A 22,096-nucleotide genomic window follows, 5' to 3' on the forward strand; every position below is an offset into this window, starting at 1 on the left:
AACCACTTTCAGAAGTCACAAACACATTTTGTCACAGTCTGTTTCCGATGTGTCTTTGTGTATGTGTGCCTGCGCGCATTTTTGTGTGAGGTTGATTGATTAGGCATGCGCATTACATCTGATACATATCAGATTATTGTATTATGTGGTAACACCCATCCTTCTAGATGCATTGCCTGATTCCATATGATAACATGTCTAACATGATACTGAATGAGTTTGGCACGCTGTAATAAATAATAGCTTGCATAAAGTTTCACTTTAATTACAATACCAGTCAATCCCTGAAACATTAATCACCGATTCTTCTCCAATGTTAACCAGAATTTAAGATTATGACAGCATTTATCGGTTCAAATATTCACGGACCTGCAAATGCTTTTCGCTTGTAAATTAAAATTTCAATGTAATAAAACTTTTAAAGGGACAAGAACACGCAACAGTTTATTTTTATCAGTTTTGCTATCTCCAATACAGCATAAGACACTTTTAAAAAATGTTAACTGAAACGAAATTTTTGAAATGATTTTACTCGTCCAGCATACAGACCTGTTGATAGCAAGACTATGTCAGGCGAAAAGTAAACTTACAGACCCCAATCCCAAGCTTGTTGATGGAATAAGATGCGCACAGACCATCCAGACCGTCGGTCTGACCAAGACAATTTTCTTTCCGGTGATGGTCAAGCACAGTGAGTATGATCTTTGCTAGCCACCCGCCCTTTCCCTTCACTGTTTCCTGTTCTTTTTGTCCCTGTCCCCCCATCTCGCCATAGGAAGCCACTTCTAAGCGCTAATGGCAAGAAACGTGACAGGCGGAGCGGAAGACAGCGAATGTTGCTCGCGCACCACCCGGAACTTGCAAGAACAGACATCGATGAGACATTATGCATCGACCGCACTGTCACCTTTTTTTTCTCCTCCGTCCACAAAAATTTGCAGCAGAACAGGATAAAATGGGCGGTGGAGGACGGCCATGGCTCTCCAGACATGCAGTCTGTCCATCAAGACGTTTTAACATACGCTTCCCCTTGACAGCCAAAAAAAAGCAAAACACAGCAGAAATGATTAATGTGACAATCATATTTTATCTTTCCGCGATGAAATTTTAATGGCACTGCTTTGCCTGTTCTAAGGAAGAAAAGAAAAGCCCGAGATTTCCACGCAATAATTTAAAACCTGGTGCATTTGGATCCATTGTTGAATGTGGCCTCTTGTTTCTTGCCGACAGAATTCTCTCGCTGGCTTTTAAGTGAGAGGTGCGTTGAGTTTTCTTATAATCCTTGTCATTAAAGATCAATTTTATTGTATTGAAAAAAAGTTGGTAGAGAAAAAATAACTTCCATTTAAAAATCATCCTCCCGTCCCATTTTCTGTTCTCTTTCTTCCTGGTTTCTTTCGGTTCTGTATTAATGCCCCTGACCTTTCAGTTCTATTTCTCCCTTTTTCTTTCTTTCTCGCCCTTTCGGAGTCGTTGATACAGTTACGAATTTTCTTTCTCTCTCTCACTTCATCGAGCAGTTCACTCTTTGACATGCAGTCAATATGAATGAAGGAAAAAAAAAACTTTAGTGTTATTGTTGTGAAATTATTTCTTTCCCACCTTTTTATTTCCTTTCATCACTCTTCATCATATCCCCTCGCATCAGGATCAATAAAAAAGAAATACGCAGTTGATTCTTTGGTTTTGCAAAACCTCAGAAGTCTAAGGCAGTGCCTTAAGTACAACTATATTTTTGTCCGCATGTGTATGAAGTGTTAGGTGATGAAACAAAGACTTTGCTGAAGAATACGAAGGTTTCTGGGGTAGACTTTTGTACCTAAGTGGTTACTGCTTGTTGTTAAACAGGGAAGTGAGTGCTTCTTTGTGTATTTTAGAGCATATTTAAAATACTTTGTTGACATATTCGACAGAAAAAGGTAAGAGCAATCTAGAACGAGGCTGGTGTGTGTACATCTGCTCAAATAAAGTCCTTTGTGCCACTATCAATCTTATATAGGCGGATACACCCATGGTGGAAAAATGTGCACTATTAAGAACCTAGTTTCTTTTTCTACGGTTTTAAAGATTTGACTCCATTCTGAGCCATCAACCTCTAGCAAGAAAGATGTACAGCAATGTACACATCTAGGAAGCACTGGGTGTCTCTCCCCTTTTAGCGACAGTACACTGTGTCAACTGTAAAATATTTGTCAGATATATGTATTATAGCGACAGTACAGTCTTTCAACTGTAGAACATTTGTCAGATATATGTATTTTCTCCACACGATTTTCCAAATGCACACATGCATACCCACGACACGTGCGAGGGCTTTTCTTGTGATTTTGTCAGCAGCTTGAAGATTGCACCCGTCTGAAATCAATGCTCAGATCAGCAACTTTAATAAAAACAAATCCTTTCACTTTTTAAAAAGAAGACGTATTGATTGATTGACAGAATGAGATTAGCAGGACAAGGAAAGGAGGAAACCCGAGAAGAAACGTGACGAGAATGAAAACAATGCACTATTGACAATGGTCATCGAAAGATGATAGCATCCAGTGGGAGGAGCGCATTTTGAGGTGAGAAACGATAGAGATAAGGCTCGTCAGTCAGTGAGTTTAACTGATTAGGACTGCTGAAAGAACAGTTTTTGAAGACATGTTTTATTCAGATGTAATTAAAGGAGAAAACTATTTTTCTTCAGGGAAATCTTAGCTTTGAATTTTTCTGTACAACAAAGCTCCTGAAGAGGCTTGCTGCGTGGGCTGCGGGATGCTGACATACACCAAGATGAATCTTTAACGGACTCAGCGTCTTAGTAAGCGAGGACAACAAAGCAACCTCTACTGGATGTATTTTTATTGTCAATGCAGATAACAAGAAAACAGTTAAAGGTCTACTGGAGTGCAAAATGCTTTTCTGATGTCTAAATCTCAGTGCAAGACACTATCTCTCCCAGTATGTGTAAATACCCCGCTTCTGTTCTCGAGATACACGCCTCAAACCTCAGGATGCATGGAAAGAGATGTTGAAAGATTGTTCTTGGATACCTTCACAATGTAAATGTTCAGCCATTGAGAGAACTGGAATATGTTAATGAGGTGTATCTGTATGCAAAGGTGACAGTCAGGAGTTGGACCTTCTGAGCATGATGATGATCGTAGGCATTATTTTAAAAATGGAAAAGGGCTTCTTTGACCAACTTGTGAAAAATGTTAACTTTCACTGAGTTTAACTTTTCCAGCAGAGAAAAATTCATCCCAGTAAACCTTTACGAAAGACAATTGCTACATCAAAGAATCTTCTGTCCCCGCCATTTGTTTGCACGTTGTTTGGCTCAGAATATTCAAGACTGAAGTACCCAGACCAGAAAGGTGACAGGAAGATACGACAATAACCTCTTTCAATGGGTGAGAGCAGACAGGCAGAGTCTGAACACACATATCAAGCTCTTCCTACCTGCTTGTTGACTGTATCCAGGAAGTGTAAGTCCGTCTTCAAATTGTTTAACGAAGTTTTGTTTTCAAATGAGCGCATTATAAACTGTCCTCAAGATATAAAGAACAACAACAGCTCTCTGGATGATCAATACTCAAATCCAACTGGCAAATCTGACCTGGTGCCGGTAGGGATATTGATAAAAGATAAATACTCTCTCTCTCTCTCTCATTTTTAACTTGACAAGTTCCCAAAGGGATGAAGCCGTTAATGAACTCCGGGAACACGGAAAGCAGACATTCGGTTATTTTTGCCACTATTCTGGTTTACATCCCACTGTTACCCTGAAAGCATTCAACTCCAATCTGTTCATTCTTTATGAATATCAATTCTTCTTGTACTGCAATACTAAGGTGTTAGAAGTCTCTCCTGACACACAATGTACCTCCAGCACAAGAATGCAGTTCATGTTCACCGATGCTCGTTAATTTGTTATTGCGAGGTTCGGAATGCTTGGGAGGCTCGCTAATAGACTGAGTGAGCGAGAGAAGGGTAGAAGTCACCTTCGGGTAATGGAGTGTAAAAACACGTGCGTATATGATTATAAATGATTATTTTAGACATTCAAGTGTTCGCCAAAGCATCTTTGAGTGCAGTTTGGCCTCTCAACCGACAAGCTGTAAAGTGAAGTCCGCCTGTGTGGTGTCTGCTGTCCCCATAAAACCCATCAGTGCATTTCATAAACCTGTGTTTTTCACATTTTTACAGAGAATTTTATGGACCTGCTCTCAGCTTTATCCATCGTTGTGTAAAGCACGACTGGTTGTGGTTCTACTCTGTCTTAGCTACTGAGTGTTGTCCAAGATGGCTGCTCTCCCGGCTACCCGAGGTCTGGAGTTATTGATGGGGATTTGTTGCAAAAGGATGTTTCATAGCTTTGCAATCATGTGTTTAAACTTGGTAATTTTATAAACAGAATCCCTGTTTATTTTTCATTTCAAGCTTTACGTGAGTTTTCGGGGAAAAGCAACTTTTAAAATGTCCGCAAAAACGTTCACCAGAATACTGCTATCACTCAATATCTGAGAATAATGGCTTGTAAAGTAACATACCCGAAACAAAATTTAAAGCAAATAAACGATCAGATTTTAGAGAGATGTTTCACAGTCAAGTGCTTTTGCATGCATGCATGCGCGCGCGCACACCCACCCACACACAGACACACACTCATGCATATTTAATTCATTAAACGCTGCTTCCATCACTGTCAACTGAACTGTCATCCATCTAGCAAGCTACTGTCATAGCCGTGATATAGCTGGCAAGGTCCGCAACCCATCGACGAGACAATTGTCGACTAAACAAGCAAAGGAAACTCGGGATCTACAGGCATGGTTGAGTGAGCACGATCCGCTCACGTGACCGCACGCTCTCTGACGGCGAGAGCAGGTCTGGCAGGACGTGGTGTTCACCTTCCTCGCTCAATTCTTATTGAACACCCACTCACCACATTTTGACATCCTTAAAAGCCTCCAGTATTCCCTTAGGGCTCGTTTCAAACAGCAGTTTTGCATCTCGATTGCTCTGAACTAAGATATTCAGTCTGATGTTTTGGCTACAGGTAATACAAGGTGTATACAACACTGCCGGCATAAATATAATAAATAATATAAAGAAATAAATATATCAGGCGCGCAGATAGTTCTAAAATCCGTCTCAATTGATGATCTTACCGTTTTTTTTTCCCGCATTCTCTCTCTTTGTCTCTGCTTTCTTTCTGTCTGTCTCTATTCTTTTCTCTCTTCATTCCCTCTTTCTTTCATTCTGTCTCTCATTTTTTTCTTATCTCTTTCGTTCGTTCATTTTTTTTCTCTCTTTCACGAAAACTTGAATGAGAAATGGAAGGGACCAATTCTACTGAAGCTGTATTGGTGGCCGAGCACAAAGACCACGAGCACTCGAACTCGCGTCAACTCGTGTTTGCCGCTCCATCACTCCAGCAATCTTACTCGAGCCCCCAGGCCCTGGGAGCCGGGTGCAGCATGCAGGATGTCGCAGGACAAAGACGAGCGAAGGTGACTCTCCGAGGGTAGCGGTGCCTAAGGCATCTTCACAATCACTGATCAATGTGGTGCCGAGGTGAGAAGCCCCGTCCTACTGTACACCTTACAAAAAACCTCGGACATGGAAAATGTTTTCCTACCCTCGAGACATCGTCATGTTTCCATGCTTGCTTGATAAATGGCTGTTGTTGAAAAACCATTAATCACGTAAGTGTCAACTTATTCATTAATTAAATCCTTGATACTGCTGCACTCACTTGGCTCTCTACAGGTAATTAATTGATAAGAAAGTTTTAAAGTACAAGTTCATAGTTTTTCGAGGAGACGTTCTATGCTAAGTTTTCTTCATAGGATTTTTTTTTAGCTTATAATTATTATCACAGGTATTCCTTAAAGAAATGTCAACTACAGCTAAAAGGCAGTCATCATAACCTAGAAGGTGTTTCCAGACTCTCTTCTGTTTGTGAAATTTACCGACACGACTGTGACAGTCATATCAGTAAACTTGCATTGCAGGTGCTGTCAAAGATCTTTTAACTATAATATACATATAACCCTTTGAACCATATACAGGGCTTCTGCTTACGCAAAAAATTGCGTACAGTACGCATTAAAAGTTCGAAGGACCCCTTCAATTCTCGTCAATGGGGTCCCATTCAAATTTGGGCAAAGAACAGGGACTCCTTAAAAATCTGAAGAAGGGGTCCCTGGGACCCCAAAGAATTTAGCCTTAGCAGAAGCCCTGCATATATACATATTCTTTCTATATCATTTGTAAGAAAATTTTAAAGAAGAAAATACAAAAGATCTTCTGGTAACTTTTGTTTTTAAACTGAAAGCGTATTTCTTGAAAAAAGATATTTATTGGTTTACTTTCTAAACTTTTAGAAAGACGGCAGTTGCTGCTGAACAAATAAACTTACTACAAATATTATCTGGTAAATAGTCATAGTTCACTATAAAACTAACAGCAGGTACTATTCAAATGACAAATTCTGAGCGAACCCAAAACGGTAAAAGATTCTTTCTTGTTCAGCAGCTTCCAAGATTTATGACATTTCTTCTTTTGGACGAATCCTTGACCCACGTGACTCAATTGTGTCATGCCCTCGGCACGCTCCATCTGGATTACGTCTGTCTCTATTGGAATGGAAGAAGCAAAAGATCATCCAAGCAGACGAAAAAGCCGTGCAGACCTTCTTCTAAAATATTTGCTTGCCGGAACCGAGCGGACACGACAAGTTGTGTAGCTCTGTGCCGTCCACCTCCTCGCGATAAGCATGTTGTTTAACAAATGCCGAGCAGCGTTTGCCTTTCTCAGGGCAGGAACCTCCAGCCTCCCAGGCAGACGCACTTCGCAACCGGTGGCCTGATGGAGCCAAGTGCGTGGCCCAAATCCCAAGACAGCTTCTAATTTAGTTGTTCGTTTGCTGTTCAATCGATGTCTTGCTTAAAGGCAGCTGCTGCCGCTCCACGGCATTAGTCGCCAAGTCGCTTTCATTTCACATCAAACTCATCGCCGACCTGAGTCGCCATCCGCCTCTTGACTGATGCTGGCTATCGTCTGCGCTGTTGTCCTTCCTTTGTCGTCTTTTATTCCAAGACCGGGGAAATGTCTTTTTGATGGGATACTTTAGATGCTATAACACACATGTCATATATACTTATGAGGAGAATAATTAAAGATGAAAGCTAGAGAGAGAGAAGAGAGCAGAAAAGATAATGTTAAAAAAGGTTTAGAAAGCCATCCTTCAGATTATTTTTTAATAACCCGTTTCTTCCACAATTTCTTTAGTCTTCTCCTTATTCCATCGTCTGTCTTTTAAAAATCCTTTTCTCCTTTCGATATAAATTTCTTTCTCTTTCCGGATGCCATGCTGATGTTTTCTCTTGACCCTTGCAGGAAAGGTTACTGTGCAGGTCACGTGCGCATTCGCATCCAGGCGGATTAACTCCGTCATTCGGTTGAGAGTGAAACTCTTTAAACGCTTCCAGTGCAAACTTTGAGATAAAAGTCTGTCTGGAAGTCAACAATAATCTTGTTGAGGCAAAACTTGTCAGACATCTTGACCTAATTATCCCTGGGTGCGCAGTGGCTTGCGCGGCGAATGCAAATAAAGACGTGGACGAGGGGTTCGGCAATGATGGATTTCCCCTGGGAAGGGTCGTGTGTGATGCACGGCGTCGCACTTACAAGAAAATTAGTTGCTAGAAGATGGGAGAGGCTTTCTAAGCCACGATAAAAATGTAAAAATAAAAATGAAATAAATAACTCAAATACTGACAAATGAAGGGCAAAAACTATATTCCAACAAACAAACATTTGAACTCCTCCTCCTCCCGCCTCCCTCATCCCTGTAAATCAATGATTAAGTAATGAGGGTAAATCGAAACTCTGCAGTATGATTCCTACTATATTAACTTGTGGAAGATAATATTTTAGAAGACTCCTTGAAGTACGCACCAGGAGACTAACAGCCAGCCATTGCCACACATGCTGGGAGACGATGAGTTTGCACAATGACTTGTTCTTAGCGCGATTACATTTGTGAATGATTTATTTGCGTTAAGTCCGCTATTTGTTCTCTCAGCTCTCGGAGCCTATTCTTCGTGCATGTTCTCTCCGTTCTCTTGAAAATCCTTTAAAGAAATAAGTGGCCTGTCGGCATGACTACGGTGCCATCAGGATAGTGCGAGTCTATGACTCCATTGTTAAAGTGAATCTTCAGTCTGTCTTGGACGATCATTAAAAAGAAAGCAAGCGATGAAGAAACAAAAAAAGAAAGGGGGTAAAAGATAAGAAGTGGTTGATTTTAAAGTGAGGTACATTAACTGACCATTGAAGACATGGGGATTACTTTTGATTTTTTTTGTTTTGTTTTTGTTTTTTGCTTAAACGACGAATTTGTCATCTTTCTGTTCCTTTGATTAGTTAGACCACGAACTAATATCCCTGGACTTCTGGTAGACGATTTTTTCCAGCTAACTGCTAAAACGAGGTATGGGACAAGAAAGCTTCCGGTTTAGTCTCATTCTTTGCTACGGCTCGCCAAGACTAACATCGGATCACTTTGCAACAGGCTAGGCGTTGGTCTTGGCAGACAGACAGCAACCCACCTATACACACTCGACGGAAGTCTCATTCTCCGTCCACCCCTCTTACTCCTGCGCAGACGATTGCGCAGCACTTGAAACAACGTAGGACGACGTCCTGGTCAACAGGGACAAGATGGCGCGCAGCAGGAATCTAGAGTTCATTTCCCCCCTTTTCGACCTTAAAAACTGAAAGGCTAAATAACGACGGAAGCTGACACCGAAGATTTTCACTGTACTAATGTCAGCAGTTCCCGCTACCCGCTTTGATGGTAGCGCAGACTGAGTTATCTGCCCGCCAGTCCTTTTTACGTGACCGCTATGGCCGCGGATAATGAACGTTTGAGAGTTATCCTCGGTGCGTTCACAGGACTAGAGCCCATAACCCTCTCTTACCTGGCCTCCATTTTGCGATGATGTCAGTTCGCATCTCACAGCCCTGCGGGAGGCAGGGTCATTACCATAGGAACCCTTGCAGGCTATTTCAACCCTCTTTCCTGTCTTCCTGTCCAACCCATGCAAAGCTCGACACGACGTGAAGAAGCAGCAGGAGGAGATAAAAAGCACGTAATAGACACGCTCGACAACACTTAGCTACCCAGGGTTCTGTCGAGCCTGCTGGAGGTAATCTGCACCCTGCCAAGATCTGGACAGTCGGACGCACGCGCCACCAGACAGCCAACCGTGAAGCATTTGCGTGTTAGGAGTCGTTAGCAACAACAGTTTTCTGCTGCAATCCTGGAGCGTTCCGACTGGTGAGAGGAGATAAAGCTACATTTAAGTGGCTAGCTAACCTACCGATGTCCTCAATTAACCGTTCTTCTCCATTCTTTGGCAGATAACCGAGCTGACTATCCACCTCAGCAATTGCCGACGCTCAAATTTAAAACTTCCTTTCCCGTAGCCATAGCCTCTAAGTATGTTTAAGTCTATGTGGAAGGTACTCGGTGACCGGAACCAATACTTGTTCCTCAGAATTAAAAGGGTATACAGATACTAATAAGAAATCCGTATCTTGTGTCTGGTTTACAGCCGCGGTCCCAGAGGACAGTCGTGGGCTGTAACTGTAGACCGACAAAAAGTCGGAGAAGTTAATGTATCTTATCTCCACAATGTCGACCTCTGGAAGTTCTGTTATCTGTTTTGACATCATCAGACCGATGAATGAAACGAGTCTCTGGGTTTTGTCTGGCCGCCTCTCAGCCTCAGTGGGAATAATTACATTCTCTGTTCTCACAAACCTACCATTTCCTCTCTTTACAAAAAGGCACAACGATAGGACTCAGATGGGAAAACAGAGTCATGATCTGGTACAAACTGTTGCACGTTAAGCCACTTGGTCTGACATGTCTTCTATGGTAAATAACTTCCATTGTGAGGCTTGATAACAAAACAGACAGCGAGGACCTAGCCGTTAAAATACAGTTGTTTGTCTCAACTAGCTAGACAAAAACAAATGTGTAAGTATCTATACCTGTACAACGATGATGTGGACGATAATTTGTCAGACAAAATTACTTCAGGGAAGTGTGACTCCTCAACACTAACTTCAGCTAGGTGGGACCTTTTTACCCAAAGTAAAGAAGCTTGGCTGTACACCCGAAGTTCCCCCAAGTTGTTAATTTTCTTGGCACCGAGAGATAGTCAGTCGAATGGAACTATCTTGTCACAAAACAATGGTTCATTGCACAACCAGCAGCCTGCAGTTTCTATGGAAATGAGGAAAAAAGCATGAGAGGGTCTTGGGTAGTAAATAACACTGCTGACATTTCAGTACTACAAAGGAATGACCTTTACCTGGAAGATTAATGACTTTCCGGGAAGGTTTCCAGGTCGCCGTACCTACGGACTGTTCTGTCGTGGAAAAAACGAGTCTGGAGACGAGACAACTCGAGCAGGAAGTCAGTCAGCACAGAAATGTCCAACCCTTGTGGACCAAAAAATTTAAAGAACGGGATGACATCAGATGGAGCGACAGTGTCACAAGACTGTCAGTGATAATTCTGGGCACGAGACCAATACTGTATATTTGTACATAAACAAAACACCTCACACACGTGTTTATTGCCTAGTACAGAGTATGCTGTAATAGTTTACTTGCTCTATGTTCAGTATGCTTTAAATATTTAAAAACGAGATCAAAACTAATATCCAAGTTAAACTGTTTGATTAAAAAAGTTTAAAGGATTCAATATTATTGTAAGATATATTTGTTTTTTAAAAGTAGAAACTTGAATAAAATGACTTGAATGCTTACAATCTTTGAAAACACATATTTACGATAATATGAAGAAGAATAAGAATGAATAAATATTCTGAAGATACTATATTCACGATGTTCTTGTTAAGAATTCTAATGTATCTTCAATGGTGAGTGTAACACAATTTATTTATAAAATATTCTAAACATCAGTCCACTAGAGGCCGTATGTGTTTGCTGTACTTGTCCTTACTATACTTAACACTGTCTACAGAGTTCTTAAGAGCAATGAATAACGAGAGAGGCAGGTCTATTCGCAAATTTCTGCAAAGTCATGTTTTCTGGCTGTCAGCTTTTTTTTTAAGATTCTCCACGCAATAAAAGTGATTTGAGTGTCCTGTGTTACTTAGCATTTTGGTGAGGAGGATCGATAGACTTTGCCATTATCCGCCCCCGGGCAGGCGCCATATTGTTCTGGGACTGGGGGCCGGTGGCAGGCTGTTTAGGGGGCAACAGGCGCGCGGCCACAGACATAATCTGACAATAAATTGACAGCCTTCCATGGCACTCCCCCTGGTTCCTCCTCACCCACCCTTTCTTTTTGAAAAAAACACACTTTTCTCATCCCATCATCTCTTTCTCTCTCTCTCTTGTTTAATTTCGCTGTTTCCGTTCCTTTTCTCTGTTTTTCTTTCGCATCTTCCCTGTCCCTTCCGACTGCCTTTATTGGCGTTCGCTTCTTGGTGTTATATTTTTCAGATATATCTTTTACCCGTCAAAGATACATCACTCAAATTGCGTTTGTATTTGTTTAGTTGTAATATATATATACTGTCATTACTGATATTCGATACCTTATCAGACTTTTAAAGACTATTTATTTCTATCCGTTTCGTATGCTCGTGCCCTTGCCTACTTGTCTGATTGTGTTTGTCTTCTCTTTGTCTTTTTGACTGTCTGCCCTTATCTTTTACTCCGCGTACTTTAATTAAGAGAGCACGACACTTGATAACTTGATGAGAGCCACATCTCTTTCCTCTGTCTGAAATACGTGTGTGTTTGTGTGTGGTCTTAATCAAATATATCTTATCTCTTGCTTGTTTGACAGATTTATACCTCCGACGAGGAGCTTTGTTGTTTTATTTAGAACCTTCCCACCTACGATTTATCAGATGTTGCTCCTCACAGTTATCTGTCTCTGGATGAAGACATCAGTCATTGTCGCCATTCTTCAAGCGATGTAAGTTATCATTGTTAACTGTTGACAAAGTAAACATTTGTTGTTTTCACTGACTGCAGCGTCTGAGCATAGCAATTATCAAGACAGGGAAGTACTCAACGACCTACCTGCAGATGCACACGAGGATGGGGAACAATGGATGATCTCATTAAATTGTTTACGATTTCATTTGTTTTCCTTGTCTGAAAGTTTACTTTGGTTTGAACCTATTCATCTTGCATCTGATAGTTGAAGTTGTGCTTAGCACGGAAGAGCTAGGAATAGAGTTCCAAAAACTTTCCTTCCTTGTCTTCATCTTTAATGTTTCTTTCTCTCTTTTTTTTTTTTTTTTTTTTTTTTGTTGACTACCGGCCTCCTTGGCCAGGGTCATCACAGACGAGATGTCCAGTTAGTCTTGAGTGACGTCAGTTGTGCGTGCTCGGGATATTTTTTAACCACCCAACTTCCGTTCCATCCCCTTTTCTTCCACCTCAAACTTTCCTGTCTCCCAGGAGCACCCACATTTCTGCTTAAACCACTGAGATGGTTAGTTATGCGCCCGACGTCTGGGTACTTAGACGACCAAAGAGCTGCGGCCTGACTGAGGGAACATACACTAATCGTCCCCAGTGGACCTGATCTTCGCGAAGAACTTTGACAGCATTTGGTCTTCTGTTTACATGCCATAGACCTCCTTCCTCCATGTTTTAGCCATATTCACTCCCCTCCCACCACTTGCCCAAAACGAGACAGTTTAAATGCATTTCTCTTCTCCTCCCTGTTGGTCCACAGAAAGTGCGCCAAATGCTCGCCATCCAGGCCGACAAAATGACCGCATGGCAACGCAGTCGATGAGTCAGAAAAGGGGATGGCATGGGAGTGCTGCTCCCAACCGAATGGAACATATCCTATTTAATATCTCGTTTGCACGCAAATGGCATGCACACAAAAAAGTAGCGAAGCCATTTAGACTAGCATGACTCCATTTTTTAAAAGTAATAATGAGACGGTGAGACCCCAGAATGGCTGCGACACGAAACTCAAAGTTTAACCATTTTTATTTTCACTTAGGGGCGAGGCTTCTGCTGAATATAATAATTTATACATTATACATTGATTTTAAAAATTTAAATAAAGCCATCGAACGAAATAGAATAATAACACTTGAGACCGTTGAAAGCAACGCTTGTAAACAAAAACACCCTTGGGGAAAACAGTGACACTACACACCGGAATAGAACATTGAAAAAAAAATTTTAAAACTTTTTAATTATAATAACAACAGAAAATTTTACTTTGTAATCGAAAGTCGATTGACGGCAAGCACGAGGAGAGGGATTTGTGTGTGTGTACCACTCACGGACATGACGCCGGTGGCTACTTGAACTTCTGGTGTTGTTCTGTGCACCCAAGGCCTACTTTAATCAACGTATTTCTACATCGGAACTTATGTGGGTTGCCGAGTGCCAGATGCAAGTTTTTCGTTTCTGCGTGTTCCTTGTGCGTGTTATCGTTGCCTGGCATCGGGCGATTGTCCGTAATTACTGCAGCACTCGGTGACAAAGCATTTAAAGAAAACCGCCTCGGGCTTTGTGCGTCCTCGGTCGGAACACGGGAGGAGAATGTCCCCAGAACTGTCATTTTCAGCGATTGGGGGGAGGCCTTTCACTTACCGCCCACGTGTTAGCCCCAAATCGAACTCTAGCTGGTCGGGTATCGCCGGTAGGTACATGTACGGGTGGGGGAGTCGCAACCAAGCTTCCCCCCGAGATCAGTTGAATCGATGACTGGCTCAGCAGATGACAAAAAAGCGAAGCAAACTTCTCATCCAGAAAAGAATAAAAAAAACCAAACAAACAAACAAACACGGTTCCACCACTTAAGGCCGCTATGAGCTGAGTAATATCAGAGTGCTCTTAAAGCCATAGAATTATCCATGATCATCAGCCATGGTTGGGTTACTTCCAAGTTCCATAATTAAGGCATCAAATTATATGTAGTCATAAATGTATAGAAGTAACTACTGACAAACCAGACAAATTAATAGTGTGATTTGTAAACCGCGAGTTTTAATATCGAGTTTACACTATTTTACCTAAACAGGAGAGAACATTTAAGGACTGTGCCAGAGAAATAAAGTAAAATCAAAAAGAAAAGAAAAAGGGGAAAACATGACAGAATAAAAAAAGTAAGAAAGACTGAAGGAAAAAAGAAACAATGACAAGGCGAAATAAATGATGAATTAAAAAATCAACAAAAGAAAGAAAAGCAGACCGAAGCACAGCTAGACAGACAGATATGCGACTTTGCATTCGTTCCAAAAAGTTGCTCTTTCTGTCATTCTTCTAACCTCAAGGTCTTGCTTAGCATTTCTGTGGCAATCTCTAGTAGATGGAATCGTAAAAATGACTGGATGAACGCAAAGTCATGTCCAAAAGTAGGATTTAGTTTCTGTTTTGCCTTGTGTTCTAGGGAATCATGATTCACTCTGAACTGTACAAGCATCGAGAGTATTTTGTTGAAATATCCTTTCTTTACTGGATTACACTCGATGGTCCTGAGCCTCTGATGCCCAACTACACTGGTCTGGAGCTGTAGTCATCTCATTCATTCTCGAAGAAGTGATTTTTTTAAATCAGTATTTTATCAGTCATACACAGAGTAATACATTTCCAAAGTAGAAGAAAACAGAAAAACTTCCGCCCCTTACAAACTACTCGCAAACATGGAGTCTATTGTGGTAGAAAGTGCCTCCAGGCTGCTTGCGTCCTGTCATCCCTCACATATGGTTTCGCAGGCAGCTGGTGTTGATGGACGATAAAAGGGCAATCGAAGTTCATAATGACCTTCCAATGCGTTAGAAACGTCGATTCCAGCAAGCAGATCGCATTTATTGATACCACTTAATCGCAAATGACATCAGACAACCTCCCTGGCAAAAAGGATTCTCCTCCAGCCTCGCGAGATGCTTTGGCTCTTCTGGTGCACCGCTCGCCGCCAATGCTTTCAGGGAAACTTCAGTAAAATTAGAGTAAGAATGTCAAATACGCCCACGGAGTGAGATCATGAAAATAAGTAAATTTGTCCGCATTTTATTATCTCAAAATACAGGGATAATCTTGTGTCTGTTACTGTTATCAACACGCACACAAACACACAGCACATACCCGCGCGCATTAAAAACCATCAGGTACGCACGTGCTTATATGAACCCAGTTGGAAAGACTGGAACACCGATACAGATACAGATACAGAATACACCGATACAGAACTGAACCAATATAGACTAAAGTAATAAAGGTTAGAGTGGTAAAGATTTGACAAATAAAGACTGTAAATGGAATTTACTGCATTTCTACATTTATATAAAGAAAAAAGTAGAGAGTTAAAAACCTAGATAGAATAACCCTCCATAAAACAATAAAAATAAAATAATCCTATAAATATAAACACTGCCATAAATAGAATAGACTGCTAAACTAACCCAACCATAAACTTAATTTGAAAAAAATAAACCCTGGTATATATCGGCTTCCTTCAGTTATCCACAACCAACATTATTACCAAGCCCACGGCAAAGGACCTACCAACCAGTACAGTACACCACCACTGTAGAATTGGGAGGCCACCCGGATCCTGAAGGCAAAGGACAACTGAAAGAGGGCAGCGACAACCATTACCTGCAGCGCCATGGAGCAGCGTGCATCATCCCATACCAACACATTTTCTCCCCTCCCCTTCCATCTACCTCCCCTACATACTCCTCATCCCCAGCCACCATCTTGCGAAATCGCTTTCAAGTGAAGCATTGTTTTCCTTCCAACAACAACAGCAGCAGCAGCAGCAACTATTACTGGCTCGTAATGGTGTACAAAAGGCTGCAAACCCAACTGAGGGCAAACATTTAAAGCACAGATCACAGCTCACCTGCTCTGGTGCTATACGAGCATTGGGTGATGTTCATAGCTTGTTGTATTGTGTCCCTGTAAGAAACACGCCATCTGACTTGACCACTTGGCAAAGTTACAAAGCAAGGCTAGAGCCAGTAAACAGCGCCATCTGGTGTGACCATCTAACAAAAGTAACAACGAAGGTTGGACAGTCTGGTCGTTGCGGGTGTGAATCAATGTAATCGTGTGATACATTCCAGCTTCCAGACTTGTCACACGTCTACCGCCTGACACCTTCATCGTTTTCTTCTATGTTCCGAGACCCGACAGACTCTGGAATTATCTGGTCTCAAAAAATTCCTCAAACTTTTTAATTTCTCCTTAGCATTATCATATAACAGGCTGAGTCTTCGGGATTTAAACGGCTGCAGTATACTTCGTAGTCCTTGTGACATGTCGGCTCCACTGGCTCCACCGCCAGCTTCCAGGCTGTTGCCAGGATAATCTCAAGAACCTAAAGAATTAGCCAGGAATTAGCAGAAAGTCTCGCGGCTTCTTTACTCTTCTGGCTGTCCTTGCAGTTTAATCTGTGTAAAGAAATAAATCTTCATTCTGCACAGAGATAAAATGCTCCTTTCTTTCCTTCGTTTTTCCTTTGTTCTTTTCTTTTGATTCCTCGAACAGAAAAAAGTTCCAAAAGTAGTAAACAGTTTTTCAGATGCCCAGGGCATAAATAGTTCAATTATTCGTTATAACTAGTTTATTATTATTTTTGTCTTTTGTTTTTGAGTCTACCCGTCTCTCTCTCTGATGTTAGGAGTGATTGTATGTGACTAGCTTCAAGTCTTACATGGATTCGGTGTTATGTTGAGAAGAAATGTTAAGCCAGGTAAACTAGCAAACGTTGAAAGCAGAAACAAAATGAAGAAACAAAACAAGTCAAAACAAAGCAAAGCAAACTGAAAACTTATTAAGAACCGTGATACTTTTCCTACCTTCACACTTCAAAAATACTTTTTCTAAATAGTAGTAATGTTGGGAAAAGAAACATTTTAAAAACTCTAGAATGACTGGATTTCCGAAGGACTGGATAATGTGTCACGTGGCCGCGTTCTGTCAATGTGCGCATGTCAGAGAGATGATGAGAACAGTGAGCAGCCGGAGTATAACCTGCCTCCCTGCCTTCCCTCTTCTCTCTCTCTATATATATACTACATCAAGTGTAAACAAATGTTACCCTTTACTAACCCTCTAAAAAGAAAATAAACATAAACCATATAACTTCACTTACTCAAAACCAAAGTCTGCCAAATTTAAAACTAAATTTTTTGTCTAATTTTCTCTCTTGTTTGATTGTAGTGGCTTTGTTTTGTAGTAATGTAGTGCTTGATTTTTTTATCGAAAGCCAGATGTAATGAAGAATAGCTTTTGTATATTCCATTACTCATGTAAATAAAGATTTGTCATTTGTCTATTTTTCCCTTTTTCACATATCTCTCAAGTTTTTCTGTTTTCTGTCTGAGCCTCCTTTCTGTCGACCTCTTTTATCTTCACTCTTTTCTCTCCTTTTATTTTTCTTTCCAGTCATTTTTTTGTCATTCTTTTATCTTCCACTCTCCTACTCAAACGACAGGCTGAGGACGCTGACAGGAAGAAGCAGCCTTTTGTACCTGACAGTTTGGTGATTTCTTCTAGTTTGTTGAACTGGAACTCCAGCCACAGCCCCCTACAACCGTCAAACACACAGATCAAAGGTCCAGGTAGGCAATAAGCCGACTTTTGAAGTATCTTTTGTGGCAGGCTAATTGTAGCTCTAGTTTCTTTCTGCGCTTAGGTTGGAGGAAAGACCTCCCGAGGACAAAAAACAAGGTAGAAATGAGAGGGTTACGATGTACACACCAAACAGAAATCACAGGTGATTAAGTGTACAGTGCAGTTCAAAACCCGCAGTGCGAACGAAGCAATTAAGTCCAGCCACCATCAAAAGAAAGCTTTGCCGATGATGTGGATACAAAAAGCCGAGGCGATGCATGGTCTGCCCTCCATCCAAAGAACTGTAGGGGAATTATATGGTTGACCGCCTCCTCGGCCCCTTGCGTCAACAGATGGGGACGCAGCTTTATTGCTCATGCGTCGCCATACATTGTCGCCAGGGGTCGCTAAGTTTCTCTCTGCACGGGAATTCCATTGATCTTCGGTAATTTCGTATCGACCCTCGACTCTCTGTCTGGAACGTTCCTTTGGAGAAAATTTAAGTATTGAGAGCGCTTAACATTTGCTTAAAACCACCGAACCGTAAAGCGTAATAGCCCAATCACTGGAAAGAAGGATGAAAGATCCAAGGGGTCTCATACAGGTTCAATTTTATCCTGCCAGCAAAAAAAAAAAAAAAAAAAAAAAAAAAAATGATGATGACGACGACGACGACGACGACGACGACGATTAGAGTTCATGGCCTTATGATGCTTTTTCCTGAAAGGGAAAGTAATTACCAAGTAATCACACAAGTTTTGGCCAGTTTTTTAAACCTTTGTACAGACATAGATCTGTCGTAGTAAAATTGAGATTGAAATAGTAACTATTATATTACACGTAACTTCGCATAGATTTTTCATAGACATTTACCAGATGTCTGCTGTTTTTGGGACACGGTATTCTGTCCTCAGCGACTTTTCTCGTGGACGACAACAAACGTCAGACTCTGTCCCTCCCTCGACGAGCCTCAACATTCGTAATTGCCAACGGTGTGTTTTGGTGACATAGCGACAGGGAAAAATACAACAGGCCTACTGCCAATACATGAGGACACGCATGGCTTCAGACTCTTCTGAAAAAATGTGTTTACAACCAAACAGACAAACAAGTTTCAAGCGGTGACTGTACATCGCTGTGTCCCGAGTCTAGAGACTTCATGTATCTGTTGGATAACTGACTTAACGCGGGCTTCTACACTCCATCTAAAATAAAAAAAATAAAAATAAAGAAAAATAAAACTATAAAGCCTCGGGTTTTAATCTTCTGCCGACGATGGCTGATATCAGATCTTCAATACTTCGCTAACATGACCTCAATCTGTCCTGACCTCTCAAGGAGGTAAAGCACTTCGATCCGCCTTTCCTTGACCTATTTTTTCTGTGGACACCTGCACAATGCATTTCTAATTTTAAACACTTTAAGGCAATAAATCTATTATATAACCGGATAAGTCGAAAATATCTATTACTTAAAATTGTTTTTAAAATATGAAACTGGTTATGTTAGACTTTCACTCCCATCATCACAAGAGTTTGATGCAGTTGTGCGACACACTTAGATGACATAGGAGCGATTCTTGTAAAAAGATTGTTTAATTTTTTCAGACATTTCATGACTTTTATGCGGGTTGAAAAAATCCAGATGACCACTGGACAGAGAAGCATAGATATTGAAATACAAGGAACTGACTGACTGAATATATATGAAAAGAACATCAACAGCTATGACCACTGGTTAGTGCTTTGGGGTCGTAGGCTGAATATTTCATATTAAAACATGACAGCTTCATTTCACACATAGGCGTGCACCCGGCGCACCTCAAGATAGGAAATGTGGCGATAACATATAAGTCCAACAATGTAAGTTATACAGCACTTGCTGATACATTAGTTAATAAATAAATATATAAATAAATAGAAAAGTGGAGGGACTCAAGACCCTTCTTAACGGAGCAAAGTGTCAAACTCCCAAAATACCATAAAGTTTCAATGTATTAGCAGATATATTGGCAAACAGTTTGATCTAAGCATGATGACCCAAGTCCCAATGTTCTAAAAATTGTCCTCAAACCATTGGTTTCCTTCAAAAGCATCTTTACAAATTTGTAAAAAAATGTCGCGCATGAGGACATCTTGGTAGTTAAAAATGATTGACTTAATACACAAATAAGGCGCTGTGCATCATGGGGCATGCATGGCAAGGTTGAGGTTTGGATCAGAATCACCACCATTTTTTAAAATCACCTTAATGATTTTCCCACCATTATCCGCCAGCAGCCTTGGTAAATGCAGAAATAAAATAAGAACAAGTGTAATCTAAATGTCAAAGATTTCTGTTGTATGACTTTCTTTTCCTTCTTGTTCGTCTTCGATTCCGCTACAACCTGTAGAACACTTTTGTGAGGCCTACAGTATGCAAATCAATGCGAGTATTTCGAGTTCCTTCCAAGAAAATTGAATGTCTTTGATCTTAGAAAGTAATTACAGAGAAGCATTGTGTTACAGTTCATAGAAGGTAGGTACTTGGGGAGGCGAACAACTTGCGGGAAATGAAGGCGTGGATGTGGAATGGCTGCAAGGTGTTGTGGGATTGTTCTTATGTGGGTGTGGGTGTGGGTGAGTGTGGGTGTGGATGTTGGTAAAGATGTGGGTGGTGGTGTGGGTGGTGATGGTGGTGGGTGGGGGTTACGATTTCCTCTATTGAGCTAATGCGCTTTTATTTTCTCTTTTTTTTTCTCATTTTGTTTGTGAATTTTACTTTCAAGATTTAAACACATAAGTTATGTAATCTAATGCATAATTTATACAAATTTAATGCATGCTATTAACATGAAATGTATCGGAGTTGGGTTTTCTGTCTATACCCTTCTCTGAAGTACTCCAACCATCTGATATATTCATCTATTCACTCATCAGACCTTGAGTAACTAGTCAAAAGTTCTAAAGAAATGAATATTTTTACTATTTCATTCCACTTAGACACTCATTAAGCCTCGTGGAACTTTGCTTAAAATTCTAGTTATTTTGTCTTTGGTATTCTTTTCTACTTTTGTTGCTGTTGATGTTTATTTGTCTTCCTGCTTGCTTGTGACCTTTAAGCTGTTTCCGTTTTCGACAGTTTCCAGCACAGTTCAGACCGAATAAAGTATACCTCAAAAGAATAACATTCTTTTTATCTCCACCCATAATGGGGGAACAGCACCTCCTAATGACAATGGTCTTGTTTTGTTTGGTACATTTTCTACCAATTAGGTTCGAAAATCTTCATTCACCCCGCATGGGAGACAAAACGGTGCTTACAACACCATCCCTCTATCCTGACCAGACAGCAATCATTCTTGCCTCCCGCAACAGACTGAAGATGTCTGCTCCAGAGCTGACATTAGTGCATCTTATCATTGATTGCAAGATGTCTCTGACCTTTCCTCGTTAGCCACACACGAAACAGTCTCTTGGCTTCCTGCTACGTCTAAAGGTAAAGCCCATGTCAAACCATTATTCCAAAACTAGCTTTTTTAATAAACATTTTGAAAACATTAAATTTGCTTTACTCCTAAATCAGTGTTTGAAAACACGCAAATGTTCATTTTTTGTGTTTTACATTCTGTTGTATTCTAGGGAAATTTTTCTGGTTAAATTTTTGTATTGTTGTTTTTTGCGCTCAGTTTTTTGTGTGTGTACGTTTTCTAAAACATATCATCCACCTGACATCACATACTAAAAGCTGCTGTAAGAGCAGAGTTCTTTTAAAAGGTTTTTTTCATGTTGTATAAAACGCTGGCTGATCAAACGCCTTTACAATATCGACTTCGGCCCCGCTCGTGTGACTCCGCCTTAACACCAATTAAGCGTCTATCCACATTGGTAGATGTGTTTTTTTATTCCTTCCAAATCCCCAGAAAAAGGGTTCAAACCCCGTCTAGCGGACTTTAGAAGGCGGTGACGTGATTTAAGCCTGCCTTTGCTTTGTTCGTGTATCTCCGCCGCTCAGATCGCTGTCTGCGCAGACATCCGCTCCCCACCATGGTGATCACACCGACTCTGAAAGACGACGAAAATAGTTTGAGGTGCTCTTGTATTAGCCAGACATTTTTCTTCTAAAGCGATACAAATCCTGGGCTTTCCTGTTACCAGCTCCAGAATCATATCTGCATCCTTGACCTTCGGGAGTCTCTCCAGCCACACGTCTTCCGTCAAACGGGATCCCAATCCATCTTTCATCCTTCTCGCAGTTAAAGGTCTGTAAGCTTCCACTTTTTCGCCCGAGGTACCTCGGAAGCCGAGATTTCACGTAGCATAGCAGACAGGCCCCCTTCAGAAGGAATCTTGGATTCCTTTCCTGTGTTCCGTCTGCTACCGCGGAAATTATCGAAGTGTTGGTGTGTGGTTATCTCCTGTCTCTGTAATCTTGTACCAACCGGCGCTGAGACTTCCTGGCAGTAGGTATCTCGGGG

At 41.0% G+C, this 22,096-nt stretch overlaps 1 protein-coding gene across 3 annotated transcripts in view; it reads right to left on the reverse strand.

Moving 5' to 3' along the window:
- LOC112557694 (cholecystokinin receptor type A-like) overlaps positions 1 to 22,096 on the reverse strand; it is a 67,620-nt gene that overhangs the window by 11,543 nt on the left and 33,981 nt on the right. The window contains exon 1 of one of the 3 annotated variants that reach the window (XM_025227690.1): positions 10,377 to 10,501. The exons of the other annotated variants lie outside the window; for them this stretch is intronic. The gene's annotated coding sequence lies outside the window, so the exon portion shown is untranslated. Of the gene's footprint in view, positions 1 to 10,376; positions 10,502 to 22,096 lie in introns of those variants that run through there. 3 annotated transcript variants of the gene reach the window in all.

This window comes from Pomacea canaliculata, linkage group LG2 (assembly GCF_003073045.1).
Source record: "Pomacea canaliculata isolate SZHN2017 linkage group LG2, ASM307304v1, whole genome shotgun sequence".
NCBI classification, from domain to species: domain Eukaryota; kingdom Metazoa; phylum Mollusca; class Gastropoda; order Architaenioglossa; family Ampullariidae; genus Pomacea; species Pomacea canaliculata.